General features: G+C 44.9%; 1 protein-coding gene and 1 long non-coding RNA gene across 4 annotated transcripts in view; both read right to left on the bottom strand.

The window, feature by feature from the left end:
• The window catches only part of CPNE4 (copine 4), a 1,706,709-nt gene that overhangs the window by 1,529,441 nt on the left and 153,578 nt on the right, over nt 1-23,690 (bottom strand). The window lies entirely within an intron of this gene.
• On the bottom strand, nt 6,971-8,686 carry LOC138569079 (uncharacterized). The gene is made up of 3 exons (XR_011303109.1): nt 8,482-8,686; nt 8,196-8,337; nt 6,971-7,628 (listed from the first exon to the last, which is right to left on the bottom strand). It is a non-coding gene; the product is annotated as an uncharacterized lncRNA (long non-coding RNA).

The following is a 23,690-nucleotide window of genomic DNA, read 5'->3' as shown; positions in this document are numbered from 1 at the left end:
CAAACGAAACCATTGAAAGAAAATCTGAATTATAACCTTAATGCCAAAGTGGTGATCGTTGACAATTCAACAATAGAACCATGACTTTCCTAATGTCCCCATAGGCTGGGAGTAAAAAGTGGAGAGTTAAAGAAAGAGGCATCTGGAATTATTCATCTTGAGGCCACTTAAAGGGCCTGCCACCAACTAACGGTTATGTACCTGACCAGTAGTCTTTCTTTCAATGCTGCAGCAGTTGCTGTGTAATTGGCAAGGCTGCCATATTCGACAATTTTATCTCATACTGCCATGACCTCCAACAGTCAGAGAGATAAAACTGCAGTACGAAATTCAAATGAACATGAGGCAATTGTGCAGATAAAAGCAGGATCTGCAGTCAAAAACATCTGTCTTCCATACTAGCCATCAAAGCGCAAAGAGAATATCAGGGAGTGAAGACCAGCTTTAAATTATTAGATTTAAAGTAAAATACTGACAACGTGCCCACGGTACAACACATCTCATCTGATTTTAAAATGCTGACAGAGGGTAAGAAAAGAGGCAGCAGAGTTCACAACTGCATGCAAACTCCCATGTAATGCGAAGCTCGCAAGTTAAGCACGGAGAGAGTATATGTCTGCCCCATTCTAACCTGGGGGGTATAGGAGATATACAATGTCAGAATCCACCCTGAGAAATCACTCCGGCCCGATCCTACAGCTCCCTTCTTGGCAGTCAGATCCCGTTACATATTACGCGTCTCTGATGATTGTAACACTTCCTATTTCCGACGTCACGTTGCACGAAGGGTCCTGCAAATCTTGATCAGCTGATTGGTCACATGTCTTTCAGCCGTAGAGGTCCCTTTCTCTAATCCTCTTCCGATAGTACGCCGAAGCCCAATACATGACGGTGAGATAATTATTTTTCAAAATTAGAGCGTTTAACTGAAATTCCAATCGGCGTCATTTTCATCACCTTAAATCTAAATGTCAATGTTTAAAATGTTAAAAATTGTCTAATTACAAGCATACCTTCTGGTGTAGTTGTTATAGTATAAGTGAAAGATGACATCCATGGGGCATATTAGTTATTCATCATCCCTGACTGGTTTTCCAGAGCTTTTAACCATTTAAGAGCTTCATTAGGATCAGTGGTAGTTAAGGAAGGCTTTCACCCCCAAAGATCTTGCCAGTTCTTTTGGCTCCCTGAAAGATTGTCTGATCTCCAATACTTCCGTTGGATAATCTGGGTATACAAAGATCCTTTGTTTTTTTATAATATACCATTTCCACGTTTCTTGCTGCCCTTATCACATCTTCCTTGGTCAGGGTGCATATAAAGGAGATCAGGATCTGTCTAGCTTTAAGACCCATTTTCCTGCCAATTCTGAATGTATTATCAATGTCCATCAAGGTTATCTGTTCACACTTGATTGAGTTTTTCAAGACATCCAACACTTTTTGAGCCAAATCCTCCTTTTCTTCTTCCTCCAGACCGACAATCCGTATGTTTTTACTCCTGATTTTCAAATCCAGCTCCATTGTTTTGGCTTTTCCTTTATAGAAGTCATCTTTCAGGTTCTTGTAGGCTCTGAAGCTCCCAGAAATTTCTGATGACATGGTGGCAGTACCATTTTCTAAGACGGAAACTTGGCTATCAATTTGAGCCACCTTCATTGTCAAGTCTTCCATTGTTGATTTAAAACCAGCCACATCTTGAGCCACTTTCCCCAAGTCTTGCGCCGCTTTTAAAAGTAGGGAGTAGATATCTTGAGGGCTCGGAATCTCTGCCATGCCTGAAGTTGATTTGGTTTTCTTAGGCACTGGGTTATCTGCTATTTCAATCTTCTTTTTGGAGTTCATAATTTCCAATTATCCATATACAGGCGAGGGCCAGGAGCTGCTGGTTTATGCTGCTGCCTTTACTGCCTCATTCCGGAATCTATAGCCTTTTTTTTACTGAATTGCCTTAATTTGACCTAACCTACCAAAGCTTCTATATGCCTACTTGTCAACCTGCTGCAAATGGTTAAAATGCTACGGACTATGGATCTGCCATGCTTCCTTCCTAGCCTACTCTGCCCCTGTCTGCAGCTCTCCTCTTTACCCAAAATGTGCACAAGCTTGTACGCACTGCTCGCTTTTTTGATTTTGATATGCTCACCTTGCGCGCTTAACCTAAATACCTCTGCTAACATGACTACTACTAATCCTTATCTGAATGCCCTAGACCTTTGGTTACTACACTTTGCAACCAAACCCACCCCCAATCAACCATGTACTACACACTTCAGAAACCTTAGACTTGGATCAAGACGCTGTCAGGCAACCCTTACTCAAGCTCATAGTACAGACATCACTGTACCACGAACTACCCTGCCCCCCTCCTCTCACACTAGAAATTTAAGACTAGGCACGAGACTCCTCATGAGCGACTCATGTGCACTCTCACAGGCTAACAGCCTAATATACACACATGAAACCTCCCCCCATACTTCTAACAACCAGCGTTCATATACTCACACTTGCCAACCTTGTCCCACCTACATCGGAAATCTGAGACTAGCATCTAGATTCCACCACGCGATCACCAACAGCACCTCTGTCTGAACACGAAACTCGCAGGGTCGTCTAACAATGCCACACATGTGCATAACTCAACCTCTGCACCTGCATCCAACATGGACCTGCAACCTCCATCGTCCGCTAGCCACTCCAATGCCAAAGGCAAGAAGCTCATAGCCACGATTTTTAATGCCCAATCTCTCACTGCACATGCACTAGACATAGCAGGTATGATTGTATCTGAAAACGTAGACTTCTTGGCTATCACTGAAACCTGGTTGCATGCGTCAGCGGGCCCTTCACTAACGCTGGCTGTCCCTGACAACTACTCCATCATCAGACATGACAGGGACACTAATCAAGCAAAGGGTGGTGGATTAGCCATTATATTCAAAAGTCACCTTGAACTTAGGCTGATTCCTAACACCCAGATACCATCTGCAGAACTTCTCTCCAATAAACTACCCATCTCCCCCAACCACACTGCTACTGTGCACCTCATCTATAGGCTCCCAGGCCCTATCTCCACGTTTATTGAGGATATATCATCTATTCTTGCCTCCAACACCAAGCCCAACTCGCAAATCCTCCTACTTGGTGACTTTAATCTTGGTTACCAAGATGTAAACGATCCTAAAACCTCAGACCTCGGAAATATTCTAACAGGCTTTGGCCTTACTCATCATATCAATGTGCCCACACACATCAAGCGTCATACCCTCGACTGGGTCGCCGACCTGAACTTTACTCTTAACGTGATCACAGTAACTCCCTGCCTCTGGTCTGACTACTATAAAATATTCTTTGAAATCAATTCCTCGCCTCAAACTTCTAAACCTAAACTAGCACCCTCCATTAAAACCCGGAATAAGAAGGATATCACGACGGAGAAACTTCTCCCAATTATTCTACCAATACTCAAGTCTTTGCTCTCCACCTGTGCAGACCCCACAGTCCTTGTGGATACTTATAATCAGGCCATGCTAAAAGCTCTTAACATTATCGCACCTTTAAAACTCTGCAAGCAAAATCCTCGCCTCCATCTCTACTCCTGGTTCACTCCACAATTTAAAGACCTGTGTAAAGAAAAAAGAAAAGCTGAGTCTCACTGGAAATATATACCATCTCTAATTAACAAAAACAACCTAACCGTTTCCACTTCCACCTATAAAGTTGCTCTCCTTGCAGCCAAAAAAGAGGTCTATAACAAACGTATCCTGCAGGCACAATCAAACACCAAGGAATTATTCAAGACCCTAAAAGAACTAGAATTACCTGTAGCCCCTCTGGACACCTGCATCCCTGATGCTTCCTGGTGTACCAACATCCAAAAGGCACTCCTAGATAAAATTGCTACACTTCAAACCAAAATTACTGCTAAAAGAAGTAACCTCTCTGACTCTGCTCCAAACTTATCATCATTCAAACTTCCCAAACCTAAACGTGCCTTTAAACCTTTCAGCTAAAACCCCTCACTATTGATGAAGTTCAAAATATCATTAGGAAGCTCAAGCCTTCAAACTGCCAAGGTGATAGATGTCCTGCTCCTATCATCAAGGAGGCAGCCTATGAACTTGCGCCATTTATTACTACCTTCATTAGTGCCTCTTTCAAACCTGAAGGATGCCTGGGTTATTTCTCTAATCAAAAAACCTACCCTTGACCTGAGTAACCCCTCTAATTATAGACCCATTACTACTGTCCCATACTTGTTAAAAATGTTGGACCACACTGCATACTTACAAATTCAGGATTACCTCGAATCAAACCAACTTTTGGGGTTCCATCAGTCAGGCTTCCGTCCCAGACATGGGAGAGAAACTGCCTTCATCGACTTAAAAACTCGAATTGAGGACCTAAAGGATAAGGGCAAGGTGGTACTCCCCCCTCCTTCTTGATCTCTAATCAGCTTTTAACTTGGTTGACCATAAAATTATATGTCACCACCTCAAAACTGCTGCTCACTTCTCGGATAAGGCTTCTTCATGGATTAGCTCCTACCTGTCCAACAGAACCATGAGAGTTTTTTCTCCATTGGCCTCTTCTGAACCAGCACCTGTCCTTTGACTATCTGGGTGTCTCCTACACCAAGTATGCCGACCACACCCAGATACTCATCCCTATCTCAGATGACTAAGTCTCTGACACTATTGCACTTAATCAAATCTATTCAGTCATCCAAGCCTGGATGGCAAATCATGGGCTTTGCTTTAACGATGAAAAAACCGAGCTGTTGATACTCGGTTCGCACTCCAAACTAACTAAACTAGCCTCAGACTAGAATGCATTTCCTATTGACGGAAACACCATCAAAGTGCCCAACGAAACAAAAACACAAGGTATTTACCTTGACTCGACAGTATCTCTTACTAGACAAACTAATGCGGTGGCATCTGCATCAGCTTATACATGTAAACTCATCACAGCCTGCAGACCTTTCCTGTCTACTGAGAACTTTATCATCCTTGCTAGAACTCTAATCATGTCAAAAATTGATTATTGTAATGCCATTATCTAGGGTCCAGCCAAAGAAACATCGACAAGCTACAAGTGATTCAGAATAATGCTATCAGGGCTGCCCTCAATTTCCCAAGGAGATCTCACACCTCTGAGAAAAGACGCAATTTACACTGGCTCCCTGTCGCGCACAGAATTTCTCTCAAAACTCTAGCCTTAGCCTACAAGGCCCAGAACAATCTTGCACCTGACCATCTGGTCAATCGATTCACGCGACACTCTGATAACAGACCACTGAAGTCAGTTTATGTGCATACATTAGCTATACCTAGCTTCAAGCTGCAGACTGGCGGAGGAACATGCTTCCCAGTCCTCGTAGCCAAACTGTGGAACTCAATACCTACCTCACTCAGAACAGAACCGACTTTCCACACATTTAAGAACAAAATCAAACTCTGGCTATTTGAGCTAAATGCATCTGTGTGATCTTCTTAACGTTACTACCCGCTACTTTCTACTCCATCTGTAATCCTTATAGATATTTCTTTCTATGATGAACCTATATGTATGCAACATGTTTTTTTCTGCCCATGCTACTATTCTTGTTATGATTGTGCCTATATGTGGAAACTTGCTACCATGTACGTAACCATCTTCTTGTAAACAATGTGCCCAGATGCCCCAGGGCAAGGTGCACAATACACATAAACAAATACAAATACAAGGTCTTCTTGGCATATCTCTATGTAGTGGCAGTGGTAGATTAGTTCAAGGCATGTTGATGTGGGAAACATCTCTGGTGGAGACTCCTTGGACCTGTCTGGTGTCTCTGGGCAGGCAAGCATTGTGGGGCTCGGGTCCAGAAGGCAGTCTGGTGAAGCATTGTGCAAAAGGATGCAGCGCAAAAACTGCTCCGCAGACAGCAACACATCTCAGAATAGGCTCAAATGCTCCTGGATGAAATGCTGAGTCCCGTCAGGGATGTCAAGCAATGTCTTTGAACTTTAAAGAGTGCTTGGGGTCTACAAAAGAACATTTCTGAGCTGGAGCTCTACTCTCGGCATCGTTAAATGGGGCAGTATGTGGAGCCATCTATAGGTGCAGTGTCACCACTCTCAGGGTCTAAGTGTCCTGGCAAAGGGTTCTCAGTCCCGGCAACACCCAAAGTTCCTCCAGCTATGCCCTTGTGTCCTTCAGGGACATTGTCCGAAGGGTCTGTGTCCCTCCTTGGATCAGCAGTCTTCACCCCCCATGGCAGGGGAATATCTATTATCAACAAATCCAACAGGTAATTAAGAGTTGGGTGGGGGAGGAGGGTGTCCTATACCATTTGTAGCTACATTTGTGCAGGGGATTGTTGGTTTCCAAGCCTCCTGCTAGAATCCAATGTGAACACCTGAGAGGATCTGCTTTGGGACAGCATTTAAGAATGCTGTGTGATTATACAATGGTAAACTGATCTTCCCTCAACAAGCACCCCCAAGCTACCGAACCCCCACCCGTGCCCGTAACAAACTAAGGAGACTCAGACTGCAAATGCCTCCACTTGCCTAATCATCCTCAGCTGTCCAGATCCCATTGGTATGTTATGGGTGCAACGCTGACTTTGAAACTGCCAGTCCCTCGTGTGTGAGGTGTGAAGGTGAACCACTGGACAACAAAAGACATCTTATGTTGAGCTCATCCCAGGCCAGCACTCAGACGCTTCCTATACACACATGTGGACGAAGTGAGATAATTACACTATGCTCGAACACAAGACTTAATTTACTGCGACGAACAAAAACTGGGGGTTGTTGCTGTGCCAGAGGAGAAGGACAGGGTTAAATAATTAAGATAACCACTTAATGTCAACCTCTATCTATCCAGAAAGTGAATTTATATTCTGGAGTAAAATTATTTATTTATTTAGTTGAAATCAATCGCATTGAAACCTATTGACAAAGAGAACGAAACGACACAAAGACTAGAGTATTAAATCATTTTGTATTCAATTTAGTAAGCGAAGTAAATCACATGTGTATTACAAAAAACCAAAAACAACATCAAACATTCAAAGACATAATTGTAATGAATAAAATATATTATTAACATATAATTATTTTCGTGTTAATGAAGAAAATGTCATTTAAATGATTAAATTGGTTCAAAAATAATACAAACGTCAATTTCTGTTATACAAAAAACCAACATGGATCATTGGACTAAAACGAAACACAATGGGAAACCAGGGAAGGAGGAAGGGGGGAGGTTGGAAAAAAACAGGGGAAAGCAAACAATTGCAACAAACAAGAATTGGTAATCATGTAAACCAAAGGAAACTAAAATATTGGTGGGAAAAACCCCACTAGAGCTCAATGGAACACTTGGGTTGAGTCTTTCAGGTGTGGCTCATCTTATTGATCGTCAATTATCAACCATATCTCTCGGGCTCACAACTATTTGCCGAGGTTCAGTCTGCCAACACAGTGGGGGAAACAAGAATCATTTATGGAAAAGGTCTAATATCCTGGAAATGTTCCAGAGCTCTATGGGCCCCTCACGAGTCTTGCGTTTTGGCGGAAAAGAAAACCAGAATAAAATGGGTAATTGGTTCCGCCTTCCTCAGGGCAGCAGTCATGAGTTCTGCAAAGCAAAAGAAGAATCTTGTGAAGAAAGATGAAAAAGCAACATGTGTTGTTGACCAAGTGATTTTTAAGGGTCAGCCTGTCAATAGGTGAATTTAGCTGCACAGAGAAGGATATCATTTCATCTCTACAGAGAGCGAGGCTCTATATACAACTCTGTGTCTGCCGTATCAGAGTTGAAGTGTGCTGTATTTACTTGTTAAGACCCATGCACCGAGAGAAGGAAGAAACATCACCACACGTAGGCCTGTACCGTGCACTGGTCACCATATGTGTTAGTGGACCATCCTGACAAAAAAAAGGGAAGTTCGAGGATACCTTAATTCAGAATGGATGCCCTGGAAGCATCTTGGCATAAAATACTGGCTGCTAAGGGAAACACTGCCTAGCTTGAGGATCTGTATGGGCATCTGTGGGTGAGGAAACCCGGAACCATCATAAGGAAAGGAAGGGGGTGGGAAAAGAGGGGAAACGAAAAGAACGAGTTAAACCGTTTTGGTTAGGCAGCAAATACTGGCGCACCGATGTCTGTTGTGGAATAGTATATAGTGCGTAAAGTAATTACCTGTTGTGTGGAAGCCGTTCGTGTGTTCCTCGGCACAGAGGTCAAGCTTCCAAATTGGTGGATGCACGTTGAGCAGCGCGAGGCGCAGGGTGCTCGTTATCATATTTCAAAAAAAGGTGTACTGGCACGTTGCTGTCCGGACCTGGGGCATGGTAGGGGCAAAAGGAGGAAATAGAAGGCAAGGAAGGTGAAGTGAGACAATCACTTGTGCTGGCAAAGATTCATATTTCGAACAGAAAGCGCAGGGAAGAAGTCACAGACATGGTGTGAAGAATGTCCGTCGTACCTGTTCCAGGGGAACTGGGTAGACACGCTTAGGTAGCCGGAAAAACGCTGCCGGCGGAGATCGTTCTCTCATGAAGCATGGAAAGTGTGTGCTGCAGGCTGAACGTGGTCCCGAATGGCTCCAGCTCATAGTAGTTGAGAGAGGTGGGACGGTACATGTAGCGTTCGTCCATAGAAAAGTATGTTTAGCACGGCGGACTCTGGTGGGCGAGGTCTCCCCCACCAGTGCTCGGGTTGGCTATGACGTATGCGGAACGAGGAAAAAGTGATGTCCAATCACTGTCTGCATTAGACGTAGGAGGGGGCTCGTCCGAAGGCACTGTTAACAATGATGCTTGTCCTCACAAAGGGGGACACTTAGAGAGGCACAGACACATCTCATATTACAATCAAAAGTGGGTCCCAGAGGGGGGAAAAAAGAAGAATGACGGTAGGCGTCTCAGCTAGTTGTCTCCCTGTAAGGAAGTGGGAATTGTTTGGAAGTGTGCTGTTGCCCATGTTAAAAGAAGAGAGTACACGTGTGGAATACACCCGTGTAGTAGAAGGGCAGGTATGTAGTGACGCCCAGCTCTGTTGTGTGCGGCAGTTGGCTGCATCGAAGACCAAACTGAAGTCATAGCAGATATCGGGGCAATGTTAGCAGGGATCCGGGCAGAATTTACTGCGTCCTCAACAATCACCTTGGTACCAAAGTCTTCTAGTATGATTCCTACATCCTGAGTCTGCACTGCAAATGTCTGACAAAGCTACTCCACAGAGATGTGTCATACCAGCAAGGACGCCAACCCCCAGCTGCCCGCAGACCCCTAAAACCGCTGGACGAGTACCACACACTGGAACTCCACTACTTGAGGAAGATGGAGAAGCAAAACAAGGGAGGGTAAGTGGCAAGCTTCAGTTTCCCTATAGAAGACAAATGGGCAGACATGTCTTGCAAGCACAGAATAGTATTGACCAATAAGATAGTGACTGTAACAGAGGACTTAACCGATAGACGACTTAAGGGCATAGTGCCTCGCAGATACCCACCTGCCCACTCCGTCCCCTGTAATGATACTGAATGGCAGATACAACCCTGAAACGTCAGGGAAGATCTGCTGCTAGGATACTGCATCTTCTGAGGGCGATGCGGAGCTCCTACTGGGAGAATCGCAGAGAGTAAAAATGCCAAACAGTGAGCAAACGGAGCGATCACCAAGCAAAAGGGAACGTGCAGAACGGTGTATACACGCTTACCAGGAATAGCAGCTAATTGGACCCAGGGCTGTACGGGAGAGAACCACAGAGACAGTTCAGAAGCATATTCGAGGGCAAGCACCTTAAGGAAGGAGGCATGGCATTGAAAATCACAGAGGCGGTTCGGTAAGATGCAGCTACTGAGAGCCAGTAGGACGGAGGCAGTGTGCAGAACACCAGAGAGGCAGTTCGGCTAGTTACGCAACAGTGAGTGCCGTAAGGGAGGCAGGAACGGGGAGGTAGATGGAAGCAAGAAGAACGCAAAGAAGAGGAGCAAATAAATAAACAGGTCAAACCTCTGACCCGACAGGGGATTGGAGAGGAAGGACAGGGCTAGTGAAACAAGCCCAGAAAACAAAAGGCAAGAGTGGCCTTGGGGGAGGAGGAGTCTTGGCCAAGACCACCAAAGGAATGGCTTCTCTTGGTCTTTATAATTAAGTCAGACTCCCTTGGTATGGCTAGTCCTTTGTCTATGTTATATGCAAATGTCTACTCTGGGGGCAATCATGGATTGGTTACTGTGTCCCTTAAATATATAGAGCATAGCAGAGCCTTTTTTCCTCATGGTCTCCTCACTGCTTTTCCACCCAGTTTCCATCTGGGCCACATTTTCCAACCTCCATATACTCCCCTTCTCAACAAGCTCCACTTCTACTTTCCATCTGGGCCGCATCTTCCAACCTCCATATACTCCCCTTCTCGACGAGCTCCACTCCTGCTTTCCTCTGGGCCACATCTTCCAATCTCCCTAAACTCCCCTTCTCGACAAGCTCCACTCCTGCTTTCCATCTGGGTCACATCTTCCAACCTCCCTATACTCCCCTTCTCAACGAGCTCCACTCCTGCTTTCCATCTGGCCACATCTTCCAACCTCCCTAAACTCCCCTTCTCGACAAGCTCCACTCCTGCTTTCCATCTGGGCCACACCTTCCAACCTCCCTATACTCCCCTTCTCAACGAGCTCCACTCCTGCTTTCCATCTGGCCACATCTTCCAACCTCCCTAAACTCCCCTTCTCGACAAGCTCCACTCCTGCTTTCCATCTGGGCCACACCTTCCAACCTCCCTATACTCCCCTTCTCAACGAGCTCCACTCCTGCTTTCCATCTGGCCACATCTTCCAACCTCCCTAAACTCCCCTTCTCGACAAGCTCCACTCCTGCTTTCCATCTGGGTCACATCTTCCAACCTCCCGATACTCCCCTTCTCAACAAGCTCCACTTCTGCTTTCCTCTTGCCGCTTGGATCCTGACAGGATTGCCCATGATGCCATTATGCCCTGTGAAGAGCTGCATTGAAGAATGTAGTCAAAAAATCAATCTATTGACGGATAAAAGCTAAAGACTTCTTCTGTCTCTTGTCAAATCTAACATAATAAAATAAAATTAAACAGAATCACATCCCTGGATAGTTGAAGACGTTCTTTGTAGAGTCTCAGAGAACAAGCTTCATCCAGGACAGGAGAATCTCTCTGGTTTGGCCCTTGCAGTTCCAAAAACATTTCTGGCAGCTGCGAATCTCAATTGGGATCATATGTAAGCAGATACATGCAAGAAAAGTGGATCCAATTCTTATCTATCCCTAGGCAACGTCTCACTAGCTCAAGTTACTAGGCCAAAGCAAAGCAAGACACTTTTATTAACTCCCAGGATCGCCGATCGACACCCTAAAAGCTCAGATGCTTTGCTTTCGTTACTTGAACACACTCTGGGTGCAGATGCGTTCCCCAGAATTACCTAAATTCTGGGCGCAGATGCTAACAAAATATTCAATATAAGTGAAAGGCTGGGAATGCAGAAGTGCAGAGCGGCCGCCCAACAGACTGCTTAGCGTACAGACTTGTACCAACTTATTAACTTATGTGTGGTTAATTATACCATTTTAAAAGGGAGTATTTCTTATGAAAGTGTGTTGGCAAAAGGGCCTGTCTATAGGTGGGCCAACGTGAAGTGCTGTTGTCCTTTCTACCCGGCTGAGGAGGTAATCCTGAATAAAGTGTGCCTGCATGTAGTGATCCTGAATAAAGTGTGCCTGCATGTAGTGTGAATAGTAAATATTATAAATGATACTACCAGGGAATCTACTATGGATGTATGCAGCAGGAGTGTGTAAGAATACCCCCGTACTCCCATATCTAAATGACTACACCAGGAAACTCAAGCATGCTCATCCAGGCTGGTATCTCAAGGGGGCGACCAGACACTCAACGGTCCTGTTCTAATTTCTCGTGAAGGGGAGATCCCCAGGAACTGGGAAGGGCCCTCTCTTTGGCTGAAGAAGCCGACAGTTCCCAACACTCGACACAAAGAAACTCTAGGACATCCCGACAGGTCAAGACTTCTTTAATCAGTGCTTTAATGTGGGTCTTCTGTGGACCGAAAGTTAGGTCTCCGCAGGCCCTGCTAATTTCCATATTTCGCCTTCACCCCTGGGTGAAGCCATCAAATGTCTCCATGTCACAGAGGAAACTATAAATCAGCCCTGAGATCCCATTTCTCTAGCAACCTATTTGCAAAACGCCACTTGGGGCTGGCATCGGCTGTGCCCTCTTGAGGTCTCCAGGTAACCTCAGCTTTGACTTGGATGCCACAGATCTGCACGCTCCGCCCCCTGAGGATAATAATAATAATAATTTGGCATTTATATAGCGCTATGAACCCTCAGGTATCTGAGCGCTGCTTATTATTACCCACGGTGTGTGGTGCTCATTCATTGAGCTCTGAAGGATGAAAGGCTGAGTTTGGCCCTGCTGGGATTTGAACCTGTGTTAGCAAGCTCTGCACGGATGTCAAAACGAGCGCTCTACTCCTGTGCCACTTGACCGGCATTTCAGCCTTAGTGGTACTGAATAGTTTCTTTGCGGTGTGGCGGCTCGCATAGTGATAATTCACTATTCTTGTGCAGCCGTCTCTAGGGATGTGATATATCAGCGCAGTGGAACAGCCACCAGTCTGAACTGGGATGAATCACAAGGTTCACAATTCTTGTGCCTCTGTCCCTCAGAGAGAGAGAGAGAGTGCGTGCGTGCGCGTGTGTGTGCGTGTGTTAGTTAAACGGACAGGGGGTGCTTAGAACCAACTACTCTAAGCTAGTAATTGATTAGACTAGCTGTAGTGGATCACACAGGCAACAGAGAAACATACATATAAAACAAAGTTTAATTAATAAATAAACAACATTCGGTGAATTGGAGAAGCAGAAATCCTGATTTGACAGTCCCTGGTTTAGCTAGGAGATCACACTTTACCTCAAATTGTAGTCTGGCTATCACCATAAATATGCAAAGGCCTAGAATCATTGATCTCTTCAATACACCCCTCTCACACGCAAAGCACCGACCCAACAGCTACCCCAGCTCTGTCTCACATTTGCCACTGCTGCTACAGCAGGGTGGGCCCAGTGCCACAAGACTGGGAAAATAACCTTACAATTGTCATTTGACGAAAGCCTCTCAGGATGTGAGGCTGTACCATGCGTATTATGGCTAAACTTGGCATGCAAGGCTTTACCTGGCATAAGATGGCAGCGATTGAGCAATCCAACCTGTATGTGGCATATGATGGACATGTGAGACTGTACCTGGCACATGATGACTTTAACTGGCATGTGACATTTAACATGGCATAGGATGGCACTGCTTGGGTATAAGAAGATGCACTTAGCATATTACGGCAACACATGGATGCGGTACTTAGCGTATGATGACTATATCTGGCATGAATGGATGCCATAAAATGGCAGTAACTGGCCATTGGAGACTGGATGGCATATTAAGGCAACTCTGTTTCTCAGGACTCCTGCCATTGAGAACGAAACTGACTAAGAATGCATCAAGTGGATGACAGACCTTATGTCATTGCTTTTACAATAGTGAGCATTTGCAACATTGTAAAAGCATCGGTGCTGTAGCATCGTTTTTAAAGTGTAGAAACTACACATAGGGGATACATGGTATAGATTAAACCCGCATTGGCAAAGCAAACGACTTTGACTTTTTTAAAGGCATAGGATAGGCATTTGCGAGGCTCTGCCATAGCGGTACTACTTGCCCATAAGACTGCCACAGCTAGACAAATATGTAAGTACCTGAAAATATGATAGCAGTGCCTAGTAAATCCCTATCTAATAGCAGCTACGCACAAGCCAAAAATGCTGGCTTTGTCAATGTTTTTTGTAACAGGAATTCAGTGCAAGGAACAGACGTCAGGACAGAGATGCTGTTAATAGATCAAGTGGCTAAAGGAATACTTGTTTATTACAGTTTAATTACACCAGTAGCATATCTACAGCTGCAATTAAGCTATTCACTCTCAGAAGACTCCTTTAAAATAAAATGTCAGGGCCTATACAGCACACATGTTGATCTCAAAGAGATCTCAGGAGGATGTGTTTTGGCAGAAAGGGTCAGGTAGTGGCTGTGAATGTCCATAGAGATTAGCATGGTCATTGGCAGTCAATGAGTGTGTAGTCAACCAAACTACACCCCCAAGCTGTGTGTCCAACCTCACATCCCGTCTCCCTCCTAGCTGTATTCCAATGTAATAGTTTTGAATTATATAACAATTGACTGCCTGGTAATAGCCAAAACTAAAAAGGGTTTGTACCTGGTTACATATGTGATGGTGATATAGGCACATTACAGGGGCAGAGGGGTCATGAATCAACAAAGAGGAGATCAGGCCATTATTATTAATGCACAGGGGTCCAGCGGCCAGTGTTTCAAAAAGCATTTCATTTACTCAGAATTTATGACAATAATGTATTTGGATACTGTGACTTTATATGCTCTGATCATATTTTATTTCATTGTATCTTATTCTTTTTATTTTTCTTCAAAACTCTGATATAGTGTCGAAGTTTCTTTTTTTGTAAACTGGAATGCGTTTTTATGGAAATTAAAAAAAAAACTGAAAAGGGTATGTGTGGGAGGATTAGCCACCCATTTTGTACAAAACAAATCGATACCCCAGCACCGATATAATTGCAACTCTGCAAATGTACATCGCTCTGAAAGCAATGATGTAAAGACATGGAACCAAGTAGACCTAGGAGTCGGAAATGACGCCTTCTAATCACACTGGTCGGGGGACATTACTATTCAACTTCCAGTGTTAGTTCACCAAAGAGAAGAGCGCCGTCTGAAAATCCAGCCCAATCACCGGGGTCAGGGACTACAGCACTCTGGCGTTTCGGTCACAAAGGATATCTTCACGGCGCCCTAGCACACACAACCTAAAAGGTTCTTCATGTGCAACTAAAACTTTGAGAAAGGAAAATTGTTTACAAAGCAAAGAAAATTAATTTAAATCACCCAGGGACCTTTGGTAAGTTGCATAATGATAAGAACATCTATTGGATAATAATAAAAGTATTGCAATACATAGAAGCGCGAGGAATCGGCATGGAGCTCTAAACAATGTTTTGTGTTGTTACTATTATTATAATAATTATTATTATTATTATTATTATTGTTCTTATTATTATTATTATTGTTATTACTCTTATTCTCCACTGTCTCTTCAGGGGGCACTGAAATGCAGCGTGAGAACCCTGGCTGTGAAGAGAGGGAGCGCTCAACTCCTTCAAAAAATAGGAGGCCTGCGAGTGGCCTTGCATTTTATCGCTCAATGTATAAACACACAAATATATCTTTGGTGCATTACATTACATGTCAAGTTATCTTACATTGGCCATATATTTCCCTGTCATTAGTGGTGATTCATTTCCTGCCCAAATGGTGAATATATGCATGAACGTGTGCCACACTACACCATGATGATGATGTGTGTGTGTGTTTGTGTGTGTGTGTGTGTGTGTGTGTGTGCGCACGTGTATATTTCAGGCACAGCAGAGGCAGATAGTCCATATCGGGTGACCAGGTGGTGCTCTCCAATTATGGCGGGACTTCAACTACTTTTGTCACGCAGAGCGTTCCCCCTCATTCAACTTGACGAGGAGTGCTTTTAATGACCGTGACACCAAGTGATTGCATGGACAAAGGAACTGCATGCCGTTGGGAAAAACCAACATGTGACCCAACATGAGTGTATCCTTATGTGGGAATACTGGTTTATATTACTGCAGCCAGCATGGACATGTTTTTTACAGTGGAATTATTTATGTTATGGGCAAAGGCAGCATGTGTTTGTTCTTACGTGGGCATACTGGCATTTATTGCCAAATGTAGCTTTAACATGTTTTCTTACAGTCAAAGAACTGGCTTTATAGCCAAAACTAACATGAGTGTGTGTGTGTACATGGGAACAGGGGCACATGCGGGCACAATCAGCATGGAAATGTTTTTCAACCTTACTGGCAAAGGATATATTGGTGCCGCCAGCATGGACATATTTTCTTACAATGGGCCTCATTACGACCCTGGCGGAGTGGGTTTACGCCAGCGTTATTCGCGGCGGACCCGTCCGCCCTACTACGAGTTCCCGTAGCGCCATGGAGCGTTTTCCGCCTGGTTTTTCCGGGCGGAGAAATCCATGGCGCTACGGGACCTTGTTGTTAATTACGCCACCGTATTTTACGGTGGCGTAATTAACGCCTTCCCCACTCCCATTATACCCTATGGGGCAAAAATGGGAATGGGGAAGGGTAAAATGGGGAATGGGGATTTACCGCCCCGCCAAGGTCGGAATGGGGCGGAAAATCCGCCAACCCCCATGGCGCTATCGGCAGCTTTCCGCCGTGCTCCATGGTGCATTTTGCACCGCGATTTCCGCCAGGGTCGTAATGAGGGCCAATGTCATTAATAACTTTAGAGGCAAAGCCAAAATGAGTGTGTTCCTACGTTGCAATACTGGCATATATTGCCACAGTCAGCATAAATATTAATAATGCACTATGAACAAGGCCAACATGAGTGTCTTCTTTCAAGGGAGTCACTAGCATAGTGGGGGCCTTGACGGCCCATGTTCCAAGTGGGCCCTCTCAGAACACTCTGACTATAGAAAGAAATCTGTGATATCTTACAAAAGTAAGGGTGCATCGGGAATGTCGACATGGGAGGCTTACGTCTGAATGACAAGGCCTGTCTAAAATCAGTGGTGGGGGAGAGATAGAGGTGCTCCGGCTCCATTGCGCATGTTACGAACTCGAAGCTCTCCCTACTTACTAGTTCTATTTTGCATGGATCAACAAAGAGGAGGTCAGGCCATTATTATTTATGCACAGGGGTCGAGCGGCCAGGGAATGATATGATATGATATGATATGGCATTTGTAATGCGCCTATACACAAGTGTTTCAACACAACACAAAGAGAGCAGGAGACCCTGTGTATATCTTAAAATTATTTAATGTGGTACATAGTCTGGCATTTGCCGTCTGAAGCTCAAATTAATACACATCTGTATGCTTGTAACACATAGTGAACTATAAAATCCAAAAGAAGTAACTTATGTGGAAGTTACCTGCATAAATTCGTACAACATCCAATCAACAGTCATTCACCCAAACTCACATTCTTACACATGAACTAAACAAGGAAAAAACAGTACTAATTGATATAAACAACACAATGTCGAAGAAAAAATATTTTAGTTTAATAGGTGACTATGTAAATCAAGCCGGGTCCAATTTGTCTGGTTTACAATTCTAGTATGCGCTATTGGTCAAAAAACATGCTACACCATTCCTCTGTGGTACGTGGCTGATAGATGGATACAGAGCCACCGACTCAAATTAGTTAGAACAATGTTCATACACTACCCTAATCAGGTAGTAGCAAGACCAGTTGACCGTAGCCAACTCGAGTTTCGGCCTTCACGTTGGTGCCTAAGTGGGTCACAAATGGCCTTCTTCAGGTCAAGAGGAGAGCAGGGATGTATGGAGTTGTCTGTACAGTTACAGTTAACGAGACTAGCAAAATTGTTTCTGCTGGTGTTCAGAACGGCCTCACTTCAACAAATGTCTTAGGCACTTTTGCCATTGAATGCATACGTTCCGTATTCATGACGCGCTCCTCTGCCCTCAATGTGCCGGCTGGGCAAATATCACAATGTCTGTTTGGGTTAGCCCTGTGCAATGGGATCCGTAGTGCTGGAGAAGAACAGAGCCCAGAGCTGGTCAAGAAACAGGTAAGAAAATGTATGTGTGTGTTCATAAATGCAAATATGTTGGATATTTATGTATGTATGCATGCATGCAAAGGTGTGTATATGTAAGTGAGTGTATGAATGAGAGTGCAGTGTGAATGGTGTGTATGTAGAATGTGAAGCCTAGGGAGCATAGCTCCGTGGCAATGTGCTTGCCTTGGAAGCAAGATGACACAGAGCAACAGAGGTTCGCTCCCCGGTTCCGCGCTTAGAAACCTCTGGGTATTAAGCGAGTAGGGTGCAGGCATTAATGGGAATGCAATGTGAATGTTATGGGTGTGTGTATTAATGATTGAGAGAGAAGGTGTAAGGGTCAGTGACAGGTGGGTGAATGGGCATGAATGCGAGGCTGAGTCCCAAGGGGCATTGAAGCATGGATATTTTCTTACACTGACATGACATATTTTACTGGCATTTTTGGGTAAAGCAAACTTGATCAGTAGGGGTTGAATTATTATAGAATGGGGCAGGCATCCTGGACATTTTCTCATTGTGGTAAGGAAAGTTAAGGGCAAGGCCAACATGATGTGTGTTCTTACATTGGAAGCATGGGGGTGCAATTGTGCAGTCAGTAAGAACATGCGTCTCTACCATGTCATTTCAATTTTTACTGGCACTACGGGCAACGTCAACATGAGGAATGTTCTTACCTGGTAGGGGAGAGGGCATCTATGCAGCCAGCAAGGAGATGATGTTTTCTCACTGTGACATTGTATGTTTTACTGGGGTTGAGGGCAAAGTCGACATGATGAGTGTTCTCACATGGTGGGGGAAAGGCCATGTGTGCAGCCAGGAAGGAGATGATGTTTTCTAACTGTGACATTGTATGTTTTACTGGGGTTGAGGGCAAAGCCGACATGATGAGTGTTCTTACATTGTGGGAGGGGTTGCGGGATCAGCATTTGTGAAGCCAGGAATAACATTCCTGTGGCATGAGATTTTTACTTCAATTAAGGGAAGAGGCATAATTATGTTATTACATAGGAATACTGGCATATATTGGCAGAGTCAGCATGAACATTTTTGTGGTATTATTACTGCTCATAATATTACTGGCCATGCATAGAGGTGACTGGTACATTTGGGTGCCAGGCATCGTCACTTTATTTCTATGCTCGGTGAAAGATTTAAGGATCAATAAATAAAAATAATACATACTTACATCCTTCACCTAGTGCAGTGCGCAGCATTATCCTACACATTGCGCATGCGTCATGGTCCATGCTTGCCCATGACTCTGTGGCAAGGCCCATTCTCTATTGAGGACCTTGGGTCGGCGGGTGCCCCCAGCATGGCTTTAAGGGGGCCCCCACATTTTGTGTTATGCCACTTGTGGGAGCAGTAGCACATATTAGCACAGCTGAATGGAAATGTCTTCTGGCATGTGCAGAATAGTGGTACATACTGTGACCACTGCCAGCATGAATGAAAATGGCTTCTACACTGGCAGCGTCCTGCACAGATTGTGGGCAAAGGCATTAGGAAAACATGCTGGCAAATCGATCGTGTACTTTTGGTGATCTGGCATCTTTTGGATTTTTTAATATGTTACCCTACACACTAATGGTAAATTGCATAGCTTTGTACCCACATTTTCTCGAAAAGTCTGCTGGAAAATGTGCCATTTAATTTATGATTTAAAAAATGCTCTAGGGGTAAGCCCTCACTTGCTTGGTTCAGGCCCACACGCTATTTCCAGTGGCTCTCTCACATTTGTGGGAAATATCTAAGCCCTCCGATGAAAAGAATCACCGCCCCCCCAACCCCCTCCCTGAAGAGCAGCAAGGGAAGCGTACTGGATGTGTTTGCACAACGTTTGGGAAAACATTTTCCAAAATCTGACGCTACAAGGAATCGCAGTGCACCGCAGCATTAAAGTGGTGAATAGGTCATAGTGCCAGACCGATTGCACGAGCCAATACAGCTCAGTGGCGTGAAAAGGACAGCTATTGCTATCCGAGAGCAGGGCAAACTCGCCTTTGCTTTCACGATGCCATTTTGGGAAGATGGTCTCTGAGTGCATTGGCATGGATAAGGGTGGCCCGGATTCTATGAGGATGCCAAGTCTTGCTGCTCAAGGAAAGAGAGGAGGACAGAATAAAGGCAGAGGAAGACTTTTGTAGTCACGTGCCTGTTTTCCTCCATGGCACCTTGAAGAAACTAAGTATGATGGTCTGCACTTGAAAGCTAAAGGTCATGCTTCCCTGGGCTGCCGTTCTCACTGTTTCTCTGATGTATAACTCTGCCTCGCCACACCTCTCCCCTGCATCCAGCCTTGAGCTGGATGGGAGGATGTTAGGAGCCTTCTTAGCTTTTGGCTGGCAGAGTAACCCACCTGCTGTCCTCGCTGCACTGGTGGAATGCTTCTCGACACCCTTCTATCACTATCCCGCCTCCCTAGTCTTCATAACCACGACTCCTTGGCCTTCTTGATTCCACACACTCTGGCAACCCCCCCCCCCCCATCCTGGCCCTAGGCGCCACACCATTTCCCTTCTAGGTGCTCCTGTTGTTGATGCGTTGCATTCCCCCAATCCTTCAAGTAACCCCCACCCTGGACAGAAGAAGTTCCATCCTATTCTGCTTGCCATTTGAGCAGACCTCTTAACGATTGGTGGGCCTGGAAAATACTAAAAGGGTGGAAACCACTGCGTAGTAATGACAACATTGTCCCAATGATGACGAGGAACCACTGTGGGGCATTATCTCCCCGTACCTGTGGTTCACCTTCTTCATGGAGGATTGTACAATGCTGTCTTGCCTCGCTGATGTACTCTTGTAAAGCGCTCTGACATCCTAAGAAGCCTGATAAGCGCTATACCAAAGTATAACAAGCACAATAAATATGGCCGTGTACGGGCTAGGTGGCTCCTATGATGAATGTCGGTTGCCACCTTTTACTGTCGTGATAGACCGATCAAGCATTAGTTCACCTGGGAGAGCTCTACTGTTAAGCCAGTCTTAGGCAGAACATGTTCAGTTTCAGGCCAAATGTCCCTCCTGGTGCCTTCGATTCACTAAACTTTGGCAAAGATGATCAGGGGTGGCCTGGGAAGCAAAGGTGCCCTGGAAATGTTTTTCTACGTGCCCCATAGTGCACTGGGTGAACGAATGTAGAGAGCAAGAGCAATCGTTCTAAGTAGGACTTGGGGTACAGTCCGCCCTAGAACATGTGGAAAAATAGCTCCAACGAGTGAATTCTAAAGCACATTTGGCCCTGTAGAAGGATTAAAACATATTTAAACATGCTTTAAAGGGACGTGGGCACAGAGAAGACATGGAACGAAGGGAGTAGAGTGACTGGGAGAGAGGATACGAGGAGTAAGAAAACAGGGTATCCACAAAAACGAGGCCCATGGTTTATGGGCCTGCAGCGGTAACTCTAGGCCTATCCACCACTGAAGATGAAAGTGCAGGGATGTAATTTTACCATAATGCTAGGGGTAGCGGAAATGACATCACATGACCCTTGACCTCTGGTGATATCACAGGTAGTGATGTCATTTGACTCCACCCCAAGTGACATCACAGGAAGAGATGGCACATGACCTTTCACCCTTTGACAAAACAGGAAGTGGCATCACATAGCATTGTTCCTCAGTACACTAAGCAAAATATGGTGGCGTAATCACTGTAATATGATAACATTTCATACAAGAATGGATCACCATATGTATCATTAATATCAATGTGTATAGGCACATATTACTAAATTACTGTGAATGTAAGCAGACACCCAGCACAACAACCTGGGCTATTGTATATCACCCGGGCTAAACTGCAAACAGACAGAGATTCTCAAAGAGGCCTAAAACCCAAAGCGCAGACATCCAGTGCCTGCCAAGTGTCTGGCCAAAGACTGGAAACAGCATCCGACCAACATAAGTCCAACCAGAAAAACAATGGTCTTGAGGTTTGCCCAGAGCTGTGCCAGCGATTATGAATGATTTGAAACATTCTATCCATCACCTTTCTGTTTTGTTTATTTGGTAAGTAATCCACAGTATTATTTGTTAGATGGGTGATAGAGAAGGATGTGTTGCAGGTCACAGTAATTGCATTTTTTTTAATTTAAAATTTAAACAGCAGCAGCAACTCCATGACATTACCCCTAGAAACTCCTGCTCGGCCTACAGACCAAGGCTACTCCTCACTGATGACGCCCAATGAGGCTGAAACATGTTTGGGGATGCTTGTGGTCTTGTGCAGAAGGGATGAGACCTAGCAGTTCGGGCTGGACTGACCCTTTTGGATGGGACCACGCCTGATTTGCATATTGTCTTTCCCCTCCTCTAGTGGCTTGGCAGGGTGAAAAATGATGGGTTGGAGGGTTGCCGAGAGCTGTGTCAGTGGGTATGAATGATTTGAAACCTGCCAGCCATCACCTTTCTGTTTTGCCTATTTGGTAAGTAACCCACTGTTTATTTTGTTCTTTGGGAGATAGAGGGGAAGGATGTGTTGCAGGTCACAGTAATTGCAGGATTTTTTTATTTTCAAATGTGAACAGCAGCAGCTACATGACATAACCCCTAGAAAAGGTCAATTTTTTTTTTTTTTTTGGTCCTTTATATGGGATTCGAAGCACTGGAACAGGAACTGAACACATGTTGCACTGCATGCTCTTGTTCCCAAAGCAGGCTATCCGTCCACATATATATATTTTGTGGGTTGAGGAAGCAACAGATGGTTTATTTCAAAGGCAGAGGGCAACTTCATGTTAATTAATTATCTCACCATGCATCTATCTACTGTGTGCCTGTGATGCAGGTCTGTCAAATCTGCATCAGGTCACACAGTGCCCAGGCAGGATTGGTGGCAGAAGCCACTGGTGCCCTCTCATCACAGACCCAGTGGTACACTGGATGTGCAAAGTAGAAAACGAGAAACAATGATGATATGTGCGTTCATGCTGTGCTGTCACTGAGTACGGCAGGCTGCTACTACCCATTCCCGGCAAGCTAGAATAAGCCCCTAGACCCTTCCTGTTGCTGCAGCACCGGGTATGAGCTGCACAGACAGCCTTGCCTCAGAACCAAACCATTCAGGCATTCTTCACTCTTGGATTGCCAAACTGATGGCAGCTTCATGGTTTTTCCTGCCTCCCAGTTATGTCTCTAGTTAACGAGATCAGGATTTCAGGTGAAAAAGGTGTGGCACATTTAGCTGCATTTACAACCACCTTTTTGGACCGCAGACACCACCTCTCTCCTTCCCTCCATAGCCTCAAACCCAGGGACTGCATCTCTCCTGCCCTGCAAAGCCTTCACTGGCTCCTGGTCTCAGCACAAATTAAATTCAAATCCCTCTGTGGCCAGGGACCACTCTATCTTCAAGGCTTCCTGACCAAATACTCCCCTTCTAGACCCCTGCATTCCTCTGACACCAATTCCCTTACAGTGAAGTGGTTTGCTAAACAGAGAGCTGGTGGGCGATCCCTTCCCTCGCCGGGCTCCCTTCTGTGGAATAGCCTCCCTCTTCCTCTGCGTCTTGAGCAGGACCTCCTTAAATTCTGAAAAAGCCTCTAGACCTTTCTCTTTACTTCTTCCTTCTCCTCCTCTCTTCCCTGCTAATCATACAGTAGTGTGACTGATGTGCAAGGCCCTTATGTATCCTCAGGGCCCTGAGCCCCCACATCCTTTGTCCCAACCACTATTTCTACTGAACTTACTTAGACGTAGGCTCTCACGGGAGGTTGAACTTATGTTCTTCTTCTCTTCTTAAGCACTTCACCCCGAGCACTTCTCCATGAGCATCACAGCATCTATCACTTACCCTCCCACCGCCCTCTTCACTTGCACATTCTGAACACACACAAGGCATAGTATGTTTGTCTCCCCTCCCTTTTATTTCCATTGTTTGTAATATTAATT

This window comes from Ambystoma mexicanum, chromosome 2q (genome assembly GCF_040938575.1).
Source record: "Ambystoma mexicanum isolate Mex_15411 chromosome 2q, UKY_AmexF1_1, whole genome shotgun sequence".
NCBI lineage: Eukaryota > Metazoa > Chordata > Amphibia > Caudata > Ambystomatidae > Ambystoma > Ambystoma mexicanum.
This window is presented reverse-complemented; position numbering and strand designations above follow the sequence as displayed.